This window comes from Salmo salar, chromosome 12, assembly GCF_965601325.2.
Source record: "Salmo salar chromosome 12, fSalSal1, whole genome shotgun sequence".
Taxonomy (NCBI): domain Eukaryota; kingdom Metazoa; phylum Chordata; class Actinopteri; order Salmoniformes; family Salmonidae; genus Salmo; species Salmo salar.
Window position 1 is genome coordinate 93,256,498 of NC_138302.1, and position 23,774 is coordinate 93,280,271.

Consider the following 23,774-nt stretch of genomic DNA (forward strand, 5'->3'; position numbering starts at 1 on the left):
TTAGGAAAAAGCTGACATTAAGTATCTCTACTATTTCACTATTCTCTTTATCTTTCAAGGCAGAAGACAGCTGGAAGACAGTAGTTATTGATATCCATCGCTGTTTGCTACTGATTACAAGAGATAAACCGTGTTCAGATCAACATCAGCTATTCATATGGAGCTTTTGCAGTTGGTGTTAGTTTATCTTGTTCTTATTAAATAAATCTTTAAAGACTGATCCTTATGCTCAGTATGCTCTAGTATTCTTGCATTGTTATAAACATAATATGATGGTATCAGACAGGATTTAAGAGAGACTAAGAAAACACTGAATACTCTTCTTGTAATAGATGTTTTCACATTTAAGCCCCGCAGGTGTCCTTCTGATATTCAAATCAAATCAAATCTTACTTGTCACATGCGCTGAATAAAACAGGTGTAGACCTTACAGTGAAATACTTACTTATAAGCCCTTAACCAACAATGCAGCTTTAAGAAAAAAAAAAGAAACAAAAGTAACAAATAATTAAAGAGCAGTTGTAAAATAACATAAGCGAGGCTATATACAGGGGGTACCGTTACAGAGTCAATGTGCGGGGGCACCGGTTTTTCGAGGTAATTGACGAAATATATACATATATATAGAGCTATTAAAGTGACTTATGCAGAGATAACAGAGAGTAGCCTCTGTAGTGTCTTGCGGTCAGAGGCCAGCAGTTGCCATACCAGGCAGTGATGCAACCAGTCAGGATGCTCTTGATGGTGAAACTGTAGAACCTTTTGAGAATCTGAGGACCCATGCCAAACCTTTTCAGTCTCCTGAGGGGGAATAGGTTTTGTAGTGCCCTCTTCAAGACTGTCTTGATATGCTTGGACAAAGTTTGTTTGTTGGTGATGTGGACACCAAGGAACTTGAAGCTCTCAACCTGCTCCACTACAGCCCCGTCAAGGAGAAAGGGGGCGTGTTCGGTCCTCCTTTTCCTGTAGTCCACAATCATCTCCTTAGTATTGATCACGTTGAGGGAGAGGTTGTTGTCCTGGAACCATACAGCCAGGTCTCTGACCTCCTCCGTATATGCTATCTCATCGTTGTTGGTGATCAGGCCTACCACTGTTGTGTCATTAGCAAACTTAATGATGGTGTTGGAGTCGTGAATGACCGTGCAGTCATGAGTGAACAGGGAGTACAGTAGGGGACTGAGCACGCACCCCTGAGGGTCCCCCGTTTTGAGGATCAGTGTGGCGGATGTGTTGTTACTTACCCTTACCACCTGGGGACGACCTGTCAGGAAGTCCAGGATCCAGTTGCAAAAGGAGGTGTTTAGTTCAAGGGTTCTTAGCTTAGTGATGGAAATCCAAGATGGAGTTGCAGTAGGATGTGTGTATCTGTCTTTGTCTTATCCTGTTTCTTATCCCATGTAAATAGCCAGTCTTTTTCGTATATATATGTTAATCTCACTTTCTATCTACAAACTAAATATACTTTCCTGCAACCCGCCTCACCCAATGTGGTACGGATCTGCAATTTTTATTCCTTATAACTGGAACTTCCATCAGGAGCTAGCCAGCGAACGAGCTACTAGTTTTTCTTAGCCACGGCTAGCGGTCTTTGCCTTTTTCCCCGTCATCAGCCAGCCTTAGCTCGGACAACACCTGCCAGTCTGCACAGCGCGATATCAACCCAGAGCATATCAGACTGCTTCTCTCTACCATATCACCGGATACCTGACGCTCTGGATCATTACACCGGATCGTCGCAGCTAGCTAGCTGCAAACGAGTGGCAACTGTTAGCTAATGCCCCTGTCCCAAAGCAAGCACCAGCTAGCCTCGAGCTAGGCCCATATACCAGCTAATTCTAGGGCTACAATACCTCCTTTGCCAACTGGCCTGGACCCTTTATTGTCGACACGGAGCTCCGCCTATCCATCACGACTGGACTGCCGACGTGATCGCCCGATGTGGTCTCAACAGGCTATTCTGTTACAATGTCGCCGAAGAACCATCTACTAGCCCCGGCCCGCTAGCTTTTCTGAACGCTGTGTCCCCTGCACGCCTAGCGTAGTAGTGACTACCGAACGGCACCCTGACTCACCTATTGCTGCTCTTTTGACCCTATGATCACACAGCTACACAGCGGATGCCCCCTGGACTGTTTCAATAACACGGTATCTCATTTTGTTTACCTGTCAGCCCCAGCCTCAAACTCAGGTCCTGTATGTACCTAACTGACCCACTCTGCCCATTCATCGCCATTTACCCATTTTTGTCTTAGCTCTCCTGATCAACACCTGTGATTGCTTAATGCCTCTCTCTAATGTCAATATGCCTTGTCTACTGCTGTCTTGGCTAGTTCTTACTGTTTTATTTCACTGTAGAGCCCTCAGTCCCACTCAAAATGCCTTAGATAGCTCCTTTGTCCCACCCCACGCACATGCGGAGACCTCACCTGGCTTAACTGGTGCCTCTAGAGACGAAACCTCTCTCATCATCACTCAACGCCTAGGTTTACCTCCACTGTACTCACATCCTACCATACCCTTGTCTGTACATTATGCCTTGAGTCAATTCTACCACGCCCAGAAATCTGCTCCTTTTATTCTCTGTCCCCAACGCACTAAACGACCAGTTCTTATAGCCTTTAGACGTACCCTTATCCTACTCCTCCTCTGTTCCTCTGGTGATGTAACGGCTGTCTGGAAGAGGGAACCAAGGTGCAGCAGAGGATGTGTTCATCATTAGAATTTTAATTCAAATAAACAAGAGAACACTACAAAATGAACAAAAACGACAGCAAACAGTCCTGTTAGGAAAATACTCAAACAGAAACAATTACCCACAAAACCCAAAGGAGAAACATGCTCCTTATGTGTGACTCCCAATCAGCAGCAACGAGCTTCAGTTGTGCCTGATTGGGAGCCACACACATGGCCCAAAACAAAGAAATACCAAAACATAGAAAAAGGAACATAGAACGCCCACCCAATGTAACACCCTAGCCTAACCAAAATAAAGAACAAAAAACCCCTCTCTATGGCCAGGGCGTTACAGTACCCCCCCCAAAGGTGCGGACTCTGGCCGCAAAACCTGACTCTGAAGGGGAGGGTCCGGGTGGGCCTTCTTACGGCGGCGGCTCAGGTGCGGGACGTGGCCTCTGCTCCACCCTTGACGTCGCCCTCTTATGTGGCGCACCTGGCCGCGCCGAAGGTCTGGTGGGCGACGCTGACTGCGCCCGGCTGGCGGGCGGCGATGGTTGCGCCCGGCTGGCGGGCGACCCTGGTTGCGCCCGGCTGGCGGGCGGCGATGGTTGCGCCCGGCTGGCGGGCGACCCTGGTTGCGCCCGGCTGGCGGGCGGCGATGGTTGCGCCCGGCTGGCGGGCGACCCTGGCTGCGCCCGGCTGGCGGGCGACCCTGGCTGCGCCCGGCTGGCGGGCGTCCCTGGCTGCGCCCGGCTGGCGGGCGTCCCTGGCGGCTCCGACGGCACTGACCCAGGATTCACCAGGCTGGGGAGACATGATGGATGCCTGGCCCTGGGCACAGGCACAGGACTCACCAGGCTGGGGAGACAGGACAGAGGCCTGGCCCTAGGCGTAGGCACAGGACTCACCGGGCTGGCGGGCGTCCCTGGCCACTCTGGCAGTTCAGGGCAGTCTGGCCACTCTGGCAGTTCAGGGCAGTCTGGCCACTCTGGCAGTTCAGGGCAGTCTGGCCACTCTGGCAGTTCAGGGCAGTCTGGCCACTCCGGCAGTTCAGCGCAGTCTGGCCACTCCGGCAGTTCAGCGCAGTCTGGCCACTCCGGCAGTTCAGCGCAGTCTGGCCACTCCGGCAGTTCAGCGCAGTCTGGCCACTCCGGCAGTTCAGCGCAGTCTGGCCACTCCGGCAGTTCAGCGCAGTCTGACCTCTCTGGCGACTGTTGACTGGCGGGCAGCTCTGACGACTGTTGACTGGCGGGCAGCTCTGACGACTGTTGACTGGCGGGCAGCTCTGACGACTGTTGACTGGCGGGCAGCTCTGACGACTGTTGACTGGCGGGCAGCTCTGACGACTGTTGACTGGCGGGAAGCTCTGACGACTGTTGACTGGCGGGCAGCTCTGACGACTGTTGACTGGCGGGCAGCTCTGGACAGGTGAGACCCACGGGAGGCCTAGTCCTGGGAGGTGGCACAGGACGGACCAGGATGGGGAGACCCACTGGAGGCCTAGTCCTGGGAGGTGGCACAGGACGGACCAGGATGGGGAGACCCACTGGAGGCCTGGTCCGACAAGGAGGCACAGGATAAACCGGGCTGTGGGGGAGCACTGGAGTTCTGGTACGGACACTCTTTACCCACACTCCAGGCTGAATGCCCACTTTGGCCCGGCACGGGCGGAGAGCAGGCATTGGGCGAACTGGACCCTCCCAGCGCTCTGGAGACACAGTGCGCAACGCCGGCGCAGGATAACCTGGACCGAGGAGGCGCACTGGAGACCAGACGCGCTGAGCTGGCACCATCCGCCCTGGCTCGATGCCTGCACTCGCATGGCACTTGCGGGGGGCTGGTATGTAGCGCACCGGGCTTTGAACGCGCACTGGGGACACCGTGCGCTCCACAGCATAACACGGTGTCTTACCAGTACCACGCTGCTTCCGGTAAGCACGGGGAGTTGGCTTAGGTCTACCACCTGACTCCGCCAATCTCCCCGTGTGCCCCCCCCGAAAAAAATTGTGGGGCTGCCTCCCGTGTCCGTTGCGCTCCCTCTCCTCATACCAGCGCCTCTCAGCTCTCGCCGCCTCGATCTCCCACTGTGGGCGGCGATAATCCCCAGCTTGAGTCCATGGTCCTTTCCCGTCCAGGATTTCCTCCCAAGTCCATGACTCCAGATAGCCTTTCTCCTGGTGCCTCTCCTTGTGCTGCTCCTTCCTCTGCTGCTTGGTCCGTTGTTGGTGGGTAATTCTGTAACGGCTGTCTGGAAGAGGGAACCAAGGTGCGGCAGAGGATGTGTTCATCATTAGAATTTTAATTCAAATAAACAAGAGAACACTACAAAATGAACAAAAACGACAGCAAACAGTCCTGTTAGGAAAATACTCAAACAGAAACAATTACCCACAAAACCCAAAGGAAAAACATGCTCCTTATGTGTGACTCCCAATCAGCAGCAACGAGCTTCAGTTGTGCCTGATTGGGAGCCACACACATGGCCCAAAACAAAGAAATACCAAAACATAGAAAAAGGAACATAGAACGCCCACCCAATGTAACACCCTGGCCTAACCAAAATAAAGAACAAAAAACCCCTCTCTATGGCCAGGGCGTTACAGGTGATGTAGAGTTTAACCCAGGCCCTGTAGCCCCCAGTTCCACCCCTATTCCCCAGGCGCTATCATTTGTTGACTTATGTAACCACAAAAGCGTTGGTTTCACGCATGTTAACATCAGAAGCCTTCTCCCTAAGTTTGTTTTATTCAGTGCTTTAGCACACTCCGCAATCCCTGATGTCCTAGCCGTGTCTGAATCCTGGCTTAGGAAGGCCACCAAAAATGATGAAATTTCCATCCCCAACTACAACATTTTCCGACAAGATAGAACTTCCAAAGGGGTTGGAGTTGCAATCTACTGCAGAGATAGCCTGCAGAGTTCTGTCATGCTATCCAGGTCTGTGCCCAAACAGTTCGAGCTTCCACTTTTAAAAATCCACCTTTCCAGAAATAAGCCTCTCACTGTTCCCGCTTGTTATAGACAACCCTCAGCCCCCAGTTTTGCCCTGGACACCATATGTGAATTATTGCCCCCCCCATTTATCTTCAGAGTTTGTACTGTTAGGTGACCTAAACTGGGATATGCTTAACAACCCGGCCGTCCTACAATCTAAGCTAGATGCCCTCAATCTCACACAAATGATCAAGGAACCTACCAGGTACAACTCTAAATCTGTAAACATGGGCACCCTCATATATATCATCCTGACCAACCTGCCCTCTAAATACACCTCTGCTGTCTTCAACCAGGATCTCAGCGATCACTGCCTCATTGCCTGCGTCCATAATGGGTCCACGGTCAAAGAACCACCACTCATCACTGTCAAACGCTCCCTAAAACACTTCAGCAAGCAGGCCTTTCTATCGACCAGGCCCGGGTATCCTGGAAGGATATTGTCCTTTTTTCGTCAGTAGAGGATGCCTGGTTATCCTTTAAAAGCGCTTTCCTCACCATCTTAAATAAGCATGCCCCATTCAAAAAATGTAGAACTAAGTATAGATATAGCCATTGGTTCACACCAGACCTGACTGCCCTTGACCAGCACAAAAACATCCTGTGGCGTATTGCATTAGCATTGAATAGTCCCCGTGATATGCAACTTTCCAGGGAAGTTAGGAACCAATATACACAGGCAGTTAGGAAAGCAAAGGCTAGGTTTTTCAAACAGAAATTTGCATCCTGTAGCACAAACTCCAAAAAGATCTGGGACACTGTAAAGTACATGGAGAATAAGAGCACCTCCTCCCAGCTGCTCACTACACTGAGGCTAGGAAACACTGCCACCACCGATAAATCTACGATAATCGAGAATTTCAATAAGCATTTTTCTACGGCTGGCCATGCTTTCCATCTGGCTACCCCTATCCCGGTCAACAGCTCTGCACCCCCCACAGCAACTTTCCCAAACCTCCCCCATTTCTCCTTCACCCAAATCCAGTTAGCTGATGTTCTGAAAGAGCTGCAAAATCTGGACCCCTACAAATCAGCTGGGCTAGACAATCTGGGCCCTCTCTTTATAAAATTATCCGCCACAATTGTTGCAACCCCTATTACTAGCCTTGTCAACTTCTCTTTCATATCGCCTGAGTTCACTAAAGATTGGAAAGCTGCCGCGGTCATCCCCCTCTTCAAAGGGGGAGACACTCTAGACCCAAACTGTTACAGACCTTTATTCATCCTACCCTGCCTTTCTCAAGTCATTCTTTAGCCAAGTTAACAAAACAGATCACCGACCATTTTGGATCCCACCGTACCTTCTCCACTATGCAATCTGGTTTCCGAGCTGGTCGTGGGCGCACCTCAGCAACACTCAAGGTCGTAAACGATATTATAACCGCCATCAATAAAAGACAATACTGTGCAGCGTTCTTCATCGACCTGGCCAAGGCTTTCAACTCTGTCAATCACCACATTGTTATCGGCAGACTCAACAACCTTGGTTTCTCAAATGACTGCCTCGCCTGGTGCACCAACTACTTCTCAGATAGAGTTCAGTGAGTCAAATCGGAGGGCCTGTTGTCCGGACTGCTGGCAGTCTCTTCTCTCTGTATACATGAATGATGTTGCTCTTGCTGCTGGTGATTCTCTGATCCACCTCTGCAGACGATACCATTCTGTATACTTCTGGCACTTTTTTGGACACTGTGTTAATTAACAAACCTCCAGACGAGCTTCAATGCCATACGGCACTCCTTCCGTGGCGTCCAACTGCTCATAAATGCAAGTAAAACTGAATGAATGCACTTCACCCGATTGCTGCCCGCACCCGCCCGCTGGACTAGCATCACTACTCTGGACTGTTCTGACTTAGAATATGTGGACAATACAAATACCTAGGTGTCTGTTTAGACTGTAAACTCTCCTTCCAGACTCACATTAAGCATCTCCAATCCAAAATTAAACCTAGAAGCAGTTTCCTATTTTGCAACAAAGCATCCTTCACTCATGCTGCCAAACATACCCTAGTAAAACTGACTATCCTACCGATCCTTGACTTCGGCGATGTCATTTACAAAATAGCCTCCAGCACTCTACTCAGCAAATTGGATGTAGTCTATCACAGTGCCATCCGTTTTGTCACCAAAGCCCTATATACTACCCACCACTGCAACCTGTATGCTCTCGTTGGCTGGCCCTCGCTTCATATTTGTCGCCAACCCCATTGGCTCCATGTCATTTGTAAGTCTTTGCTAGGTAAAGCCCCGCCTTATCTCAGTTCACTGGTCAGCATAGCAGCACCCACCCGTAGCACGCGCTCCAGCAAGTATATTTCACTGGTCATCCCCAAAGCAACCTCCTCCTTTGGCCGCATTTCCTTCCAGTTCTCCGCTGCCAATGACTGAAACGAATTGCAAAAATCACTGAAGCTGGAATCTTATATCTCCCTCACTAACTTCAAGCATCAGCTGTCAAAGCAGCTTACAGATCATTGCACCTGTACATAGCCCATCTGTAAATAGCCCACCCAACTACCTCATTCCCATATTGTTATTTATTTTTTGCTCATTTGCACCCCAGTATCTCTACTTGCACATCATCATCTTCTGCACATCTATCACTCCAGTGTTTAATTGCTGAATTGTATTTATTTTAGCACTGTGGCCAATTTATTGTCTTACCTCCCTAATCTTACTACATTTGTACACACTGTATATAGACGTTTCTATTGTGTTATTGATTATATGTTTGTTTATCCCATGTGTAACTCTGTATTGTTTGTGTCGCACTGCTTTGCTTTATCTTGGCCAGGTCACAGTTGGAAATGAGAACTTGTTAAATAAAGGTGAAATAAAAAATACATTAAAAAGTGATGAGCTTTGAGGGCACTATGGTGTTGAACGCTGTGCTGTAGTCAATGAATAGCATTCTCACATAGGTGTTCCTTTTGTCCAGGTGGGAAAGGACTGTGTGGAGTGCAATAGAGATTGCATCATCTGTGGATCTGTTGGGGAGGTATGCAAATTGGAGTGGTTCTAGGGTTTCTGGGATAATGGTGTTGATGTGAGCCATGACCAGCCTTTCAAAGCACTTCATGGATACAGTCCGTGAGTGCTATGGGTCGGTAGTCATTTAGGCAGGTTACCTTAGTGTTCTTGGGCACAGGGACTATGGTGCTCTGCTTGAAACATGTTGGTATTACAGACTCAGACAGGGAGAGGTTGAAAATGTCAGTGAAGACACTTGCCAGTAGGTCAGCACATGCTCAGAGTACACGTCCTGATAATCCGTTTGGCCCTGCGGCCTTGTGAATGTTGAACTGTTTAATCATCCTACTCACATTGGCTATGGAAAGTGTGATTACACAGTTGTCCGGAACAGCTGATGCTCTCATGCATGTTTCAGTGTTACTTGCCTCGAAGCGAGCATGGAAGTAATTTAGGTCATCTAGTAGGCTCGTGTCACTGGGCAGCTCTCGGCTGTGCTTCCCTTTGTAGTCTGTAATAGTTTTCCAGCCCTGCCACATTCGACAAACGTCGGAGCCGGTGCAGTAAGACTCGATCTTACTCCTGTATTGACTCTGTTTGATGGTTCGTCGGAGGTTATATTGGGATTTCTTATACGTTTCCGGGTTAGAGTCCCGCTCCTTGAAAGCGGCAGCTCTACCCTTTAGCTCAGTGCGGATGTTGCCTGTAATCCTTGGCTTCTGGTTGGGGTATGTATGTGGTGTACTCCTCAGTGCCATCGGAAGAATCCCGGAACATTTTCCAGTCTGTGCTAGCAAAACATTCCTGTAGCTTAGAATCTGCTTCAGCTGACCACTTTTTTATTGACTGAGTCAATAGTGATTCCTGCTTTAATTTTAGCTTGCAAGCAGGAATCAGGAGGATGGAATTATGGTTAGATTTGCCAAATGGAGGGCAAGGGAGAGCTTAGTATGCGTCTCTGTGTGTAAAGTAAAGGTGGTCTAGAGTTTTTTCCCTCTGGTTGCACATTTAACATGCTGGTAGAAATGAGGTAAAACGGGTTTAAGTTTCCCTGCATTAAAGTCCCCAGCCACTAGGAGCACCACCTCTGCATGAGCATTTTCCAGTTTGCTTATGGCGGTATACAGCTCATTGAGTGAGGTCTTAGTGCCAGCATCGGTGTGTGGTGATATGAGACAGCTACGAAAAATACAGATGAAAACTCCCTAGGTAGATAGTGTGGTCTATGGCTTATCATGAGATACTCTACCTCAGGCGAGCAAAACCTTGAGGCTTCCTTAGATATCGTGCACCAGCTGTTTTTTACAACTATACACAGACCGCGACCCTTTGTCTTACCAGAGGCTGCTGTTCTATCCTGCCGATACAGTGTATAACCCGCCAGCTGTATGTTATTCATGTCGTTGTTCAGCCATGACTCGGTGAAACACACGTTTTTATGTCCCTTTGGTAGGATATACATGCTTTTAGTTCATCTAATTCATTATCCAGCGATTGTACATTGGCCAATAGTACCAATTGGCAGAGGCAGAATAGCCACTCATCAGCAGATCCTCACAAGGCACCCTGATCTCTTTCCGAGATACCTTTTCCATCTCTTTCTCCTGCGAATGACAGGGCTGAGGGCCTGTTCCAGTGTCTGGAGTAAATCCCTCTCATAAATCCCTATTTTTTTAACCTTTATTTAACTAGTGATTTAAGAACAAATTCTTATTTTCAATGATGGCCTAGGAACAGTGGGTTAACTACCTTGTTCAGGGGCAGAACGACAGATTTTTACCTAGTCAGCTCGGGGATTCAATCTTGCAACCTTTTGTTTATTAGCCCAATGCTCTAACCACTAGGCTACCTGCCTCTTGAACTGGACAAAGAGAAATTCTTCATCCAGATCAAGGTGAGTAATCGCTGTTCTGATTTCAAGAAGCTATTTTCGGTCATTAGACATGGTGGCAGAAACATTATGTACAAAACAAGTTTCAAATAACGTGAAAAACATACACAATAGCACAATTGGTTACGGGATCGTAAAACAGCAGCCATCTCCTTTGGCGCCATTCTTAGATGAGTCTGCAGTGTGTTAACAACAGTCTGTTCTTCAGATGAGTCTGCATTGTGTTAACAACAGTCTGTTCTTCAGATGAGTCTGCATTGTGTTAACAACAGTCTGTTCTTCAGATGAGTCTGCAGTGTGTTAACAGCAGTCTGTTCTTCAGATGAGTCTGCATTGTGTTAACAGCAGTCTGTTCTTCAGATGAGTCTGCATTGTGTTAACAACAGTCTGTTATTCAGATGAGTCTGCAGTGTGTTAACAGCAGTCTGTTCTTCAGATGAGTCTGCAGTGTGTTAACAACAGTCTGTTCTTCAGATGCGTCTGCAGTGTGTTAACAACAGTCTGTTCTTCAGATGCGTCTGCATTGTGTTAACAACAGTCTGTTCTTCAGATGAGTCTGCATTGTGTTAACAACAGTCTGTTCTTCAGATGAGTCTGCATTGTGTTAACAACAGATCATACTGATAACGGGAGTTACACACAATTAATCTATCTCAGTAAAGGCTTCATCCCGTTATCACAAGTATCTCTATGGAAATTTTGCACAATGACTGAATGCATCTAACTGGCGATGGTCATAATGAAATGCACAGTAAAGCACTGCAGAAGAAGAGAAGAATGTCGCAGGTAGTGAAAAAGTGATATTCAATCATGTACAAGCAATTAATCATGTACAAACTATTTGTCATGTACAAGCTATTAATCATGTACAAACTATTCGTCATGTACAAGCTATTAATCCTGTACAATCTATTAGTCATGTACAAGCTATTAGTCATGTACAGGCTATTAGTCATGTACAGGCTATTAGTCGTGTACAATCTATTAGTCATGTACAAGCTATTAGTCATGTACAAGCTATTAGTCGTGTACAAGCTATTAGTCATGTACAAGCTATTAGTCATGTACAAGCTATTAATCATATACACGCTATTAGTCATGTACAAGCTATTAATCATGGAAAAGCTATCAGTCATGTACAAGCTATTAGTCATGTACAAGCTATTAATCATGTACAAGCTATTAATCATGTACACGCTATTAGTCATGTACAGGCTATTAGTCATGTACAAGCTATTAGTCGTGTATAATCTATTAGTCATGTACAAGCTATTAGTCATGTACAGGCTATTAGTCATGTACAAGCTATTAGTCGTGTACAATCTATTAGTCATGTACAAGCTATTAGTCATGTACAAGGTATTAGTCGTGTACAAGCTATTAGTCATGTACAAGCTATTAGTCATGTACAAGCTATTAGTCGTGTACAAGCTATTAGTCGTGTACAAGCTATTAGTCGTGTACAAGCTATTAGTCATGTACAAGCTATTAGTCATGTACAAGCTATTAATCATGTACAAGCTATTAATCATATACACGCTATTAGTCATGTACAAGCTATTAATCATGGAAAAGCTATCAGTCATGTACAAGCTATTAGTCATGTACAAGCTATTAATCATGTACAAGCTATTAATCATGTACACGCTATTAGTCATGTACAAGCTATTAATCATGTACACGCTATTAGTCATGTACAAGCTATTAATCATGTACAAGCTATTAGTCATGTACAAGCTATTAATCATGTACAAGGTATTAATCATGTACAAGCTATTAGTCAAGAACAAGCTATTAATCATGTACAAGCTATTAGTCATGTGCAAGCTATTAGTCAAGTACAAGCAATGAATCATGTACAACCTATTAGTAATGTACAAGCTGCGTAGAGAAGTTAACAGAGCAGAATATATTATTATAATTTTTTCATCCAGTGGAAAGACTATGATGATGATGACATTATAGTAGCTCTTTAGACCCACTCTTTCTGTTGTTTTACTCCAACCTCACTGATAGTATCCTCCCTGCCAGTGAGAGCCATTCACTGGCCTCTCACCCCTGAGTAGATAAACAGTGCTCTCCATGACAGCTACGAAGACCCTGTTCTTTGTTTGACTGCCTAATAGCTGTCTACTTCCACCTACTCATTTCAACCATTGTTTTTATCTGAAGGCTGTGGAGCCGTACACTGCACTGTACTGTAGCTACAGTTATGTGCTAAAAACTCAACCTCCGTCCATTTCTCCCAGTGTCCCATTTGACCTGTACATCCCAGCAGACCTGAGGTTCAAAAAAGATTTTTGTTCTTTTGAATACTGTTTCAGCTTACCTGGCACAACAGAACCCATAGAATAGTCCCAAAGAGTGCAAACCCCACTCATCTAACACTCAAATCCAGGCAGGCTCCACCGATTACTCAAAGGTATTTGAAAGAACCAATACTGTACGGTGGCCCATCACCCGAAGTGACTCTAATCAACACTCTATGTAAAACATTTTATTGTCTTCTCAGGAATTTTGCCCTCTCTGTCTAATCTCACCAAACACTTCTTGACACACCTATGGGTAGCAGAGGTTCAGTTGTCTTCACATCCTGTAGGTCTGATGTCTGATTAAAGGTTCAACAACTCAGATTTTGAATGTAAACAACTCTGAAACACTTTTTGAATGTAAAACCAGACTGAAACACTTCAGTCTGGTTTTAGACCCCATCATAGCACTGAGACTGCACTTGTGAAGGTGGTAAATTACCTTTTAATGACGTCAGACCGAGGCTCTGCATCTGTCCTCGTGCTCCTAGATCTTAGTGCCGCTTTTGATACCATCGATCACCACATTCTTTTGGAGAGATTGGAAACCCAAATTGGTCTACATGGACAAGTTCTGGCCTGGTTTAGATCTTATCTGTCGGAAAGATATCAGTTTGTCTCTGTGAATGGTTTGTCCTCTGACAAATCAATTGTAAATTTCGGTGTTCCTCAAGGTTCCGTTTTAGGACCACTATTGTTTTCACTATATATTTTACCTCTTGGGGATGTCATTCGAAAACATAATGTTAAATTTCACTGCTATGCGGACGACACACAGCTGTACATTTCAATGAAACATGGTGAAGCCCCAAAATTGCCCTCGCTAGAAGCCTGTGTTTCAGACATAAAGAAGTGGATGGCTGCAAACTTTCTACTTTTAAACTCGGACAAAACAGAGATGCTTGTTCTAGGTCCCAAGAAACAAAGAGATCTTCTGTTGAATCTGACAATTAATCTGGATGGTTGTACAGTCGTCTCAAATAAAACTGTGAAGGACCTCGGCGTTACTCTGGACCCTGATCTCTCTTTTGAAGAACATATCAAGACTGTTTCAAGGACAGCTTTTTTCCATCTACGTAACACTGCAAAAATCAGAAACTTTCTGTCCAAAAATGACGCAGAAAAATTAATCCATGCTTTTGTTACTTCTAGGCTGGACTACTGTAATGCTCTACTTTCCGGCTACCCGGATAAAGCACTAAATAAACTTCAGTTAGTGCTAAATACGGCTGCTATAATCCTGACTAGAACCTAGAAATTTGATCATATTACTCCAGTGCTAGCCTCCCTACACTGGCTTCCTGTTAAGGCAAGGGCTGATTTCAAGGTTTTACTGCTAACCTACAAAGCATTACATGGGCTTGCTCCTACCTATCTTTCCGATTTGGTCCTGCCGTACATACCTACACGTACGCTACGGTCACAAGACGCAGGCCTCCTAATTGTCCCTAGAATTTCTAAGCAAACGGCTGGAGGTAGGGCTTTCTCCTATAGAGCTCCATTTTTATGGAATGGTCTGCCTACCAATGTGAGAGACGCAGACTCAGTCTCAACCTTTAAGTCTTTACTGAAGACTTATCTCTTCAGTAGGTCCTATGATTAAGTATAGTCTGGCCCAGGAGTGTGAAGGTGAACGGAAAGGCTGGAGCAACGAACCGCCCTTGCTGTCTCTGCCTTGCCGGTTCCCCTCTTTCCACTGGGATTCTCTGCCTCTAACCCTTTTACAGGGGCTGAGTCACTGGCTTACTGGTGTTCTTCCATGCCGTCCATGGGAGGGGTGCGTCACTTGAGTGGGTTGAGTCACTGACGTGGTCTTCCTGTCTGGGTTGGCGCCCCCCCCTTGGGTTGTGCCATGGCGGAGATCGTTGTGGGCTATACTCGGCATTGTCTTAGGACGGTAAGTTGGTGGTTGGAGACATCCCTCTAGTGGTGTGGGGGCTGTGCTTTGGCAAAGTGGGTGGGGTTATATCCTGCCTGTTTGGCCCTGTCCGGGGGTATCATCGGATGGGGCCACAGTGTCTTCTGATCCCTCCTGTCTCAGCCTCCAGTATTTATGCTGCAGTAGTTTATGTGTCGGGGGGCTAGGGTCAGTCTGTTACATCTGGAGTATTTCTCTTGTCTTATCCGGTGTCCTGTGTGAATTTAAATATGCTCTCTCTAATTCTCTCTTTCTCTCTTTCTGTCTTTCTCTCGGAGGACCTGAGCCCTAGGACCATGCCTCAGGACTACCTGGTATGATGACTCCTTGCTGTCCCCAGTCCACCTGGCCGTGCTGCTGCTCCAGTTTCAACTGTTCTGCCTGCGGCTATGGAACCCTGACCTGTTCACCGGACGTGCTTGTTGCACCCTCGACAACTACTATGATTATTATTATTTGACCATGCTGGTCATTTATGAACATTTTAACATTTTAACATCTTGACCATGTTCTGTTATAATATCCACCCTGCACAACCAGAAGAGGACTGGCCACCCCTCATAGCCTGGTTCCTCTCTAGGTTTCTTCCTAGGTTTTTGGCCTTTCTAGGGAGTTTTTCCTAGGGAGTTTTTCCTAGCCACCGTGCTTCTTTCACATGCTTTGCTTGCTGTTTGGGGTTTTAGGCTGGGTTTCTGTACAGCACTTTGAGATATCAGCTGATGTACGAAGGGCTATATAAAAATAAATTTGATTGATTGATTTGATTGATTTGATTGATGTTATAAAAGTGTCTTAGATTCATTGTTCTCACTCTTTCCTTGTTCCTGACCTGGGCTGGTGAGATACTCTCTCTCTTTCTCTCTCCACCTCAGGGACTCTTCAGGCATGGCCTTTCAGGCTTTGACTTCTCTCCCTCCTTCTCTGATCATGCCTAGAATAATACCTTGTTATGCTTGTGAATGCCTTGTAACTTAAGCTTTATGACTTGTATGTGATTTCATACATTTTACAAAGTTATTAAATCATACTCCTCATTCTTGCTCAATGTTGCATGCCTTCTCAAACAGCTACAACTGTATACAGTACATATTTGCACATCAAGTCTTCTCTTGAGTTGAGCTCAGGGATGGAACAACTGTTTAACATCTGAACTTGTGGTTGTTTTTCGGGGAAGGGTGGGGAGAGTGTGTGTATGTATCCCACATCTATTGCTAAGAGGTAATGATGATAGGAACAGCAGAGGATGAATTATAATAATTGTTTCCCAAACAATAATTGCTTGCCAAAAATGTTTTTTTTTTTCCTAATGACAATCCGGTTTATAGGTCCTTCGTTTGAAATGCTTACACTATTACGCATACTATTTGTTAATTGTGGAAATAAATTAAGATATGCAAGATTTTTTAATATATAGCTACTTTTTTAAATAACAGGATACAATACAATCGAGGTGAGGGCGTTGGAAATGCTTTTGGCTGTTAATCTGCTTCTGTTCTATAGGCGGCGCTGTGGGCTCTTTTTAAACGATGGGTCTCAATCTCTCAAAAGCCCTAGTATCCAGGTGGATAGGGTTGGTCTGCCAAGGGGTGATGATATTAACAAACAATCATTTTGAACCAAATGTGCAAATTGTCCCAACAGATCCGCAAAGTAGATGGATTCTTTTAAATATGCTACTGGACTATTAACATATTTGGCTCATTAATCTATGCGGTCAAAATAATGATGATCCACACTTCTTTGAAAGTATATATATATATATAATACTTTATCAAGCCTAGAACCAATACAATACTCTATTAATATGGTGGGAGATTATGATACAGTTTTAAATACCTTAATGGATCATAAAGGATAACACACTACAAACTATCACCGTCATGCACTTAAGGAAATCACGGATATCATGGATATATTGGAACTAGTATCAGGAATCAAGGTAACTCCCAGATGCAGACACGTCAAATTGACAATGGTTTAATTTTCCAACAGGGGCAGGCAAAAGACAGGTCAAGACAGGTAGGGGTCAGTGAACCAGAGGTGGGGCAACGGTACCGGACGGCAGGCAGGCTCAGGGTCAGGGTAGGCAGAGGTCAAACAATCTAGAGGTGGGACAAAGGTACAGGTTGGCAGGCAGGCTCAGGGTCAGGGGCAGACAGAGTGGTCAGGCAGGCGGGCTCAGAGTCAGGACCGGCAAGGGTCAAAACCAGGAGGGCGAGAAAAAGAGAGACTGGGAAAAGCAGGCGTTGAGAACAAAAACGCTGGTTGACTTGACGAACAAGACGAACTGGCAACGGACAAACAGAGAACTCAGGTATAATACACAGGGGATAATGGGGAAGGTGGGCGACACCTGGAGGGGGGTAGAGACAATCACAAGGACAGGTGGAACAGATCAGGGTGTGACAACTAGTGGATATATGGAGGCTTAAATATACTGACCTAGTTAGATATACACTACCAGTCAAAAGTTTGGACACACCTACTCATTCAAGGGTTTTACTTTATTTGTCCTATTTTCTACATTGTAGAATAATAGTGAAGACATCAAAACTATGAAATAACACATGGAATCATGTAGTAACCAAAAAAGTGTTAAACATTTTTATTTTAGATTTTAGATTCTTCAAAGTAGCCACCCTTTGCCTTGATGACAGCTTTGCACACCGTACATGGCGGAGGCTCAATGAAGCTAGTCGTCTTGACTACTTTTTGTATAGCATGCTTGCTGGCACCAAAAGTTAGAATGTGGTGGGACCATCAAATAATTGGCATATACATTACTCTTACAGAATTTCCATGTGAGCGAGGATATTGGAAATGTTATCAAATCCAATTTGATGACAACTTGTTTTTAACCAGGACTGAATCATTTTTAACCTCATTTTTAACCTACATCTAGGCGTTCTGCTAGCGGAACCCCATTCCGCCAGCGGAACCCCTAGCCAACAGCCAATGGGATCGCATGGCGCGAAATACAAAACCTCAAAAATCCAATAATTTCAATTTTTCAAACATATGACTATTTTACACCATTTGAAAGATAAACCTCTCCTGAATCCAACCACGTTGTCCGATTTCAAAAAGGCTTTACAGCGAAAGCAAAACATTCGATTATGTTAGGAGAGTACATAGACCAAAATAACCACACAGCCATTTTCCGAGCAAGCATATATGTCAATAAAACCCAAAACACAGCTAAATGAAGCACTAGCCTTTGATGATCTTCATCAGATGGCACTCCTAGGACATTATGTTATAAAATACATGCATGTTTTCTTCAATCAAGTTCATATTTATATCCAAAAACAGCTTTTTACATTGGCACGTGATGTTCAGAAAATGTATTCCCACCAAAAACTTCCGGTAAATTTACAAAATACTCATCATGTCACGTTCTGACCAGTATGAGGGTTATTTTGTTAGTGTAGGCTGGTCAGGACGTGGCAGAGGGTATTTGGTTTATGTGGTTCGGGGTGTGTATTATGTAGAGGGTAGTTGATTTATGTATTCCGGGGTTTTTTGGTCACTGCTCTGTTAGTCTATGTTCTTTCTAGTTAGTCTGGTTCTATGTTTAGTTAATTGGGGTGTGGACTCAATTGAAGGCAGGTGTTGTCTAGTTGCCTTTGATTGAGAGTCCTATATATTAGGGTGTGTTTGTAATTTGTGGGAGGTTGTCACTTGAATTGCTGTCTTTTGCCGTCAAGTCTGTATTCGTCGTCCATCGTTTTGTTTTGTTTGTGTAAGTGTTTATATTAAAGTTAATTATGAGCACTCAACCCGCTGCGCCTTGGTCCATTCCTGACGACCGTCGTTACAGAACCTCCCACCAAATCCGGACCAAGCAGCAGAGGAAGGAGCAACAGGTGGACTTAGTGGAGCAAAGGGAATTTGAGTTGGACCAACGGGAGAAATGGACATGGGAACAGATTATGGCCGGAGAGGGCCCATGGAAAAAATGGAGCGAAGACTGGGAACGCTACAGGGGAAGACGACTGGCTATTAAGCCGGAGAGGCAGCCCCAAGAATATTTTTTTGGGGGGCACACGGGTAGTTTGGCAGGGCCAGGATTGAGCCGCAATCCAAATCCCCATGCTTATTGGGGGCAGCCTAGTATTAGTCAGGTCCCGTGCGTTGGAGTGAGGTGCACGGCGTTGAGGCCTAGTATTCACAGGCCGGTGTGCGCAGTACCTGCGCCCCGCATTTGTCAGGGGAAAGCGGGCATCCAGCCAGGAAGGGTGGAGCCAGTACTGCGCTCGAGACCGCCAGTGCGCTTTCACGGTCCAATATATCCTGTTCCCGCTCCACGCACTAGCCCTAAGGTGTGTGTGTCAAAGCTGGCATATCCAGTACCAGCACCACGCACTAGGCTTTCAGTGCGTCAGCCCAGTCCAGTACGTCCTGTTCCCGCTCCACGCACTAGCCCTAAGGTGTGTGTTTCCAGGCTGGCATATCCAGTACCAGCACCACGCACCAGGCTTCCAGTGCGTCAGCCCAGTCCAGTATGTCCTGTTCCCGCTCCACACACTAGCCCTAAGGTGTGTGTTTCCAGGCTGGCATATCCAGTACCAGCACCACGCACCAGGCTTCCAGTGCGTCAGCCCAGTCCAGTACGTCCTGTTCCCACTCCACTCACTAGCCCTAAGGTGTGTGTTTCCAGGCTGGCATATCCAGTACCAGCACCACGCACCAGGCTTCCAGTGCGTAAGCCCAGTCCAGTACGTCCTGTTCCCGCTCCACGCACTAGCCCTAAGGTGTGTGTTTCCAGGCTGGCATATCCAGTACCAGCACCACGCACCAGGCTTCCAGTGCGTCAGCCCAGTCCAGTACGTCCTGTTCCCGCTCCACGCACTAGCCCTAAGGTGTGTGTTTCCAGGCTGGCTTATCCAGTACCAGCACCACCCACCAGGCTTCCAGTGCGTCAGCCCAGTCTAGTATGTCCTGTTCCCGCTCCACGCACTAGCCCTAAGGTGTGTGTTTCCAGTCTGGCATATCCAGTACCAGCACCACGCATCAGGCTTCCAGTGCGTCAGCCCAGTCCAGTACGTCCTGTTCCCGCTCAGAGCACTAGCCCTAAGGTGCGTGTCTCCAGTATGGTACCTCCATTACCAGCACCACGCACCAGGCTTCAGTGCGTCAGCCCAGTCCAGCTCGTCCTGTCCATGTTCCTCGTACTAGCCATGTGGTGCGTGTCCTTAGTCTGGCACGTCCTAAGCCAGCCCCACGCACCAGGCCTTCCGGCAACAGTGCCTCGTCCAGAACTTCCGGCAACAGTGCCTCGTCCAGAGCTTCCGGCGACAGTGCCCCGGAGAGCGACGGCCCACTGTTCGGAACCAGGTGAGACGGCCCACTGTTCAGAGCCGAGTGAGTCTGGCTACAGTCCAGAACTTCCGGCAACAGTGCCTCGTCCAGAACTTCCGGCAACAGTGCCTCGTCCAGAACTTCCGGCGACAGTGCCCCGGAGAGAGACGGCCCACTGTTCGGAACCAGGTGAGACGGCCCACTGTTCAGAGCCGAGTGAGTCTGGCTACAGTCCAGAACCAAGTGAGTCTGTCTACAGTCCAGAGCTCCTAGAGTCTTCCTACAGTCCAGAGCTCCTAGAGTCACCCTACAGTCCAGAGCTCCTAGAGTCACCCTACAGTCCGGGGTCGACAGGGAGGGACATCACTGTAGAGACAGTTTATGAGGGGAGTGAGCCAGGGGTGGAGTGGGGTCTGCGTCCGGCTCCTGAGCCACCTCCTGAGGGGGGAGTATTGGGGTTGGGGGGGGTGTTGCAGGAGCACCGTCGGTGACGGTGGCCACCCTCCCTTCCCTCCCATGTACTTTTGGGGATTTATTAGTGTTTTGGGGGTTATTTGTTGTTGTTGTTTTTTTGTGTGTGAGGTGCATCCGGGGTCTGCACCTTTGGGGGGGGGGGGGGGGGGGTGTAATGTCACGTTCTGACCAGTATGAGGGTTATTTTGTTAGTGTCGGCTGGTCAGGACGTGGCAGAGGGTATTTGGTTTATGTGGTTCGGGGTGTGTATTATGTAGAGGGTAGTAGATTTATGTATTCCGGGGTTTTTTGCTCACTGCTCTGTTAGTCTATGTTCTTTCTAGTTAGTCTGGTTCTATGTTTAGTTACTTGGGGTGTGGATTCTCAATTGAAGGCAGGTGTTGTCTAGTTGCCTTTGATTGAGAGTCTTATATATTAGGGTGTGTTTGTGTTTGTAATTTTTGGGAGGTTGTCACTTGAATTGCTGTATTTTGCCGTCAAGTCTGTATTCGTCGTCCATCGTTTTGTTTTGTTTTGTTTGTGTAAGTGTTTATATTAAAGTTAATTATGAGCACTCAACCCGCTGCGCCTTGGTCCATTCCTGACGACCGTCGTTACACATCATAAACGTTGACAAAATACATAACAATTATAGATACAGAATTCCGTTATGCAATCGCTGTGTCAGATTTTAAAATAGCTTTTCGGCGAAAGCACATTTTTCAATATTCTGAGTACATAGCTCAGCCATCACGGCTAGCTATTTTGACACCCGCCAAGTTCGGAGCACACTAAACTCAGAATTAGTATTAGAAATATTGTATTACCTTTGCTGATCTTCGTCAGAATGCACTCCCAGGACGACTACTTCCACAAGAAATGTTGTTTTTCTTCAAAATAATCCATAGTTATGTCCAAATACCTCCGTTTTGTTTGTGCTATCAGGTCACTATCCAAAGAGTAACGCGCGAGCGCAATTCGAGACACAAAAAGTCTAAATGTTCCATTACCGTACTTAGAAGCATGTCAAACGCTGTTTAAAATCAATTTTTATGGTATTTTTAACGTAAAATTGCGATAATATTCCAACCGGACAATAGTGTATTCATTCAAGGAGGAAAAGAAAAAACAGCATGCTCGCGGGAATGCGCATATCCAATCTCTTCGTCCTCAGGAAGACCACTCAGTAACTGAGCTCCTATACTCTGCCCAGAGACAGGAGAAGGCTCAATCCACTTTCTGAAGGCTTTAGACAGCCAATGGAAGCCTTAGAAAGTGCAACAGCACAGATACTTTAGTTTCAAAAGGGACTAGAAAGAAGAACTACATTTCTCAGATCCTACACTTCCTGGGCGAATTTTTCTCAGGTTTTTGCCTGCCATATGAGTTCTGTTATACTCAGACACCATTCAAACAGTTTTAGAACCTTCAGAGTGTTTTCTATCCAAATCTACTAATAATATGCATATTCTCATTTCTGGGCAAGAGTAGTAACCAGTTTAAATCGGGTACGTTTTTTCATCCGGCCGTGAAAATACTGCCCCCTATCCATATCAGGTTTTAATAAAAAATGTAAAGGTGAAATATCTTGAGTCATTAAGTATTCAACCCCTTTCTAATGGCATGCCTAAATAACTTCAGGAGTAAACATTTGCTTAACAAGTCAGATAATAAGTATGCAACAATGTGTTTAACATGTTTTTTGAATGACTACCTCATCTCTGTACCCCACACATACAATTATCTGTAAGGTCCCTCAGTCAAGCATGTGAATTTCAAATAAAGATTCAACCTCAAAGACCAGGGAGATTTTCCAATGCCTCACAAAGAAGGGCATCTATTGGTAGATGGGTGACAAAAAGCAGAAATTGAATATCCCTTTGAGCATGGTGAATTTATTAATTACCCTTTGGATGGTATATCAATACACCCAGTCACCACAAAGTTACAAGTGTCCTTCCTAACTCAATTGCAAGAGAAGAAGGAAACCACTCAGGGATTTCACCATGAGACCAATGGTGACTTTAATAAGAGTCTATTAACACATCCCTGTGTCAATTTAAGTAATATCATTTTAAAAATCCCCATCAAAGTCCATCAGTTTAAGATAGAGTTATCAGTTTTTTGCATGGGTTGCGTCTCAATCCACCACATCCGCCTGTCGGCCTTCCACATCTGCGGTGGAAGGTAGCCGAGCTACAGCAGCGTTTGTCAGACCGTGAGACATCCGACAATCGATCTTCTCACAAAAACGTCTGTACGGTTTGGACTAGTCTGAATTCATATTGCTTATGTGCCCATTGCCTGTAGCTTCTGAACCGTTTGCGCTACAAACTAATATGACCCCACTATGGAAAGGGTAGACTCTCACGAACATGATGGTGTTTTGCTCTACGACCCCCACAAGTGTCACAAGACTCTTCAGAAGGTACAAACTAATGATACAAACTAATGGAAGTATAGAGGTAGTTTTGTGACACAAATAAGTGGTTAAATATGTGTCCCAAAAACTAAAATATTTCCTGAGCTTTCTTATACCTCCTTATACCTCGAAATTTCAAAACCTTATTCCTTATGATACATTTTTTGCCGGTTGTTAGAGGACGGATGTTAGAACCAGGTATAAACGGGCAGGTTTATCAAATCTAAATTGTTAATAAAATTTGACACGAGGTATGAATCCCAGTGTTTCCAGTGGATTTGCAGCTCACCAGGCCAGGCTCATTAATTTGACAAGATGACACAAGTGGGAACGCTGTGGTTGTGTAAACAACTCATCGGTCAGCTGTAGTACACAGCCGTCACATACACATGTCACAGAATCACAAGTAGTCTACTGTAGGCAAAGGGCTTGCAGAGCTCAGGGGAATTCTCTTCAAATGCTCTGCATGTCTTTTGTCTTCAGATGAGAAGTTTTGATATTCCAAAATGAATGGCCTCCTCAATTGAATAGAATCTCAGATATAAGTCATAGAATTATACAATATTTTGCATGTCATTTTAGTCTTCATCAAACCAAGACTGCAGGGGTGATTAAATCTTTGACTACAAAATGAAAATTGGTGTTCTGACACAGAGTATAACAGCAAAATTCACCACCCTTTAACCTCTCTGGGCTAGGCGGGACGAATTCGTTGTAACCCATTCATGCTCTGAGAGCCTATTGGCTCTGAGAGCCTATTGGAGCCGTAGGAAGTGTCACGTTACAGCTAAGATCCTGACTCTTCAATAAACAGAAGCAAGAACAACAACACCTT

The 23,774-nt window shown here is 45.9% G+C and overlaps 1 protein-coding gene across 1 annotated transcript in view; it reads right to left on the reverse strand.

Annotated features, from left to right (window-relative positions):
• Positions 1–23,774, reverse strand: part of LOC106566015 (metabotropic glutamate receptor 4) — a 281,330-nt gene that overhangs the window by 13,660 nt on the left and 243,896 nt on the right. The gene's annotated exons all lie outside the window — the stretch shown is intronic.